This window comes from Gavia stellata, chromosome 2, assembly GCF_030936135.1.
Source record: "Gavia stellata isolate bGavSte3 chromosome 2, bGavSte3.hap2, whole genome shotgun sequence".
NCBI lineage: Eukaryota > Metazoa > Chordata > Aves > Gaviiformes > Gaviidae > Gavia > Gavia stellata.
This window is the reverse complement of record NC_082595.1, coordinates 46,141,637-46,145,086: the sequence shown is the minus strand read 5'-3', so window position 1 is coordinate 46,145,086 and position 3,450 is coordinate 46,141,637.

The window sequence follows — 3,450 nt, the reverse complement described above, 5'->3', positions numbered from 1 at the left end:
GACACATGGAGTGTGTCCAAAGCTGTGCTTTTTAAAGTTTTGTTGCTCCCATTTTTCCAGGGCTGTTGCAAGTTCACAGACTTTTCTTTCTCTTTGGAACTTTCCACACAGTAGTCTATAGGCATTAGATTTGCGTCTGTACACTAATATGAGTATTATACAGTTCTGTTCATGGCAGGAACTTTCCTAAACAGTTTATTATACATTTGCAAAGACTTGTTATAGCATTTGGGCATTTTGCATTGTTATTAAATACTGAGATGCAGAATGACCCAGAGATATTTGTGATCTACTAGAGTAAAGTTCTCTTCATCCCTTCCATGGTGACACAGCTATCTGTAAGGAAAGAGCAAAAACAAAGAAACCACACACACCAATTAATACAGCCATGCGAAATAACATCGATGCAGTCAGTTGCACTTTCATTGAGCCTTTCATGAAAAATATCGAGGGACTTAAGTAAAGGTAACTACATTTCACAAAACCCCCTTTTGTCAGGAGACACAGTAAGGACTGGCTCCAGAGATTGCACACCAGTGTAATCACTACTGAATAAAAGCCTTAGGAACAGAAAACAGGGACCTAGACTTTCCAAGGAACAGAAAACAGGGACCTAGACTTTCCAAATTGAATAGAAGCTTTGGAAGGCTTTCTGGGGACAGTTTAAAGGCTTGATTCTCAGAAAGTCCACCACCTACTTCCAAAGCCCTTTCAGCAAATCGCTGCTGAAGATGGAGTCCTAACACCATAGGTGGGAATTACCTTATCCAGTATTACTCACCTACAGTTCGGACATGCACTTTAGTCACCTGGCCTTCCTCCAAAGTCAGAGGAGGGTGATCAGTACTTCCAGAGGAGAAATCTTTCCATATTGTGATGGGTACTTCAGCCATAGGGGATGTCTATGCACTTGGCCCTCCACTCTGGAGATGCCTGTTTCTCACTGTCAGCTAGGCAGAAATCCTAGATGACTGCCTTGGAGTAAATACCAAATTTTAAGATGGCTGAAGAGAGGTACTTCTCACCTTAGACCATCTAACTGGTTTTACAAGAAGATGTTGATCACCCTTTTAAACTACTTTTAAACAGTCAAAAAAAGAGACATCAAATAAGCATTCTGAACGCAACACTACTGGCACCTTTCCACATCTCCATCTTCCAATCACGATATTAAATTTTAGTGAGAATGTCTTACTAAAGGTAAAACACATATTAACGAAATGAGCTATGACTATGTTTATGTGCCTTTAGCATTTTAGATTTCAATGTCGACTTTTCCATCCAGCTATACATGTACTGTTTATGCTTAAATGCAATAGGTTTCCACAGTTCTATTATAGAGAAGAAAGTCTCAGAGGTATGATTTTCATAGACAAGTACAGCGTTTGAATTTGAAGAACAATGTAGGTTTCCTGCTTCCATATTATCCAAACACAGGATATTTTCTGGACACGACAGTGAGAATAATAAAGACAGCCATGATTTTACAATAGCAAGGAAAAGGGTAAAAAAAGCAGTATTAGAGATACTGTAATATTTTTCATTCCTACAGTGGAAAAACTGAATTGGGCTTGAAGAAACATTAGCAAAGTGCAGGAAAACACATAGTGAATGGGAATATATGATTTTTTTTTTCAGTATCAAACAATTACCTGCATCTTCTAGGAATCTAGGCATGACTATCTTCAAATTTCCTGCAGTAAAAAAATACAGTCATAAGAATTTAAGCATAATGCTGAAGAAAGTTTTCTATTCTTTACAGCAGAGGCCTGAAAATTTCATTTACCCATCCACCGGAAAAAATACACGTTGTGCTTTAGAGGTCTGAGCAACCACACTTTGAAGAATGATGAGTGAGAGTCTTTTTAAAGTATTTAGGTTTCTAGCATGTAGATGAATAACTGCAAGTTTGAAGGGATGCAGTCTCACCTTCGTGAATCGTTCAAAAGGGAGCTGCCAATGTCCCTTTTTATTCCTGTGCCTTTGCTAAGCCTGGATTATCCCTCAATCCCATTGGCAAATCCCATTTCAATGCCCCTCTACAGCTAATACTTTTAGGCTCCAGGCCTCTCACTAAGTGTTTCAGGGACCAGAATGAAATCCTGGCCAGGGTGTCACCACTCAGGTACAAGAAAATGTAGTGAAACGCAAGTAGGTTTCCCAATCAGTTAACACCAGTGGGATACTGCTCAAGAATATATGGCTGCCTTCTCAAAGAAGCAGCCTACAGACCAAGTATGTCGTTAAAAGACTTCTGCGACTGCCATGATTTGCCACCTCTCTGACCATCACTGGACTGTAGGCTACTCTCTGTATTGCAGAACAGACTGGCACAGAGAACACTTCTAAGAAAGGCAGCCTGAACATCATCTCCCTGGCCTAAAGAGCATTTCTCCTGTCAAAGGAAGACCCTCCCTTCCAGTTTTCAACAAATCTTATCTTGAAAACAGATTTTGGCTTTTGCTTCATTAAAAAGGATGCTTGTTCAATTGTGGTAATAAAAGCAACACTTATGGGTCTTCTTTATGTTTTTTATTTTGGACAAAATTCAAAGCATCTCTAAAGAACAGAACTTTAGAAATAGCTGGAGTATTAGCTGCAGAGTATGGGATATAAGCTACTGTAATGATTCTCAATTAGAAACTGTCAGAAAAACACCTAGAGCACTCATGCTTTCTTCATTGAATAAAACCAACAGATGATAAAATAGTAGTCTAGAAAAGAAAGAAATCATCATAAACTGAAAAATAATTTTTAAGTCTTTGTCATTAATAACACTTTCAAAGAAGAAATGGATGTTAGTAAAGCCCCATGACTCAACATAAGTAGAATCACTACTGTGCTACCAGTTACCAATTATTTATTTAACAGTACAAATAACATATCAGTAGTTAGGACAGCAATAGCTAATAGACTGCTGGTTTAGTCAAGTATCGGTAACACATTTTTAAATGGTAACTATAGAGAAATCCCATACAGTACAAAATAATAGCAAGCTATCAAATACAAACCAGAATATTTTAGGTCATAACGTCATTCATTAGCCCATCCATTGACGTGCTAATGGCTTTTTAAATAACTGTATTGTCTGATTCTCTAAAATAAAAAAGAAAGAAAGTAATCCAAGTAAAACTTTTTTAAATTTTCCTAATCCGCTTCCTCAAATAAAAAGTGTCACTACAAATGGAAAAAGAAATCCTCGTGTGTGATTTACAATATATCAGCAGTGGTTACTACCGAGCAGCTCTACAGTGCCTTACGAGGAAATGGCAGGTAAGTGGCAAACCATTTTCAGCAGCTGACCTAAACCGAATCTCAGGTGAGTAATGATGCCAATATACGAGCATGGATGTAAAGGAAGATGTGTGACTTGAGAAGCAGAAACAGGGACGAGAGGGAATGTTCCTCACTGAGAGACCATGAAGTTATTAGCTATCTTCAAAGAAAAAT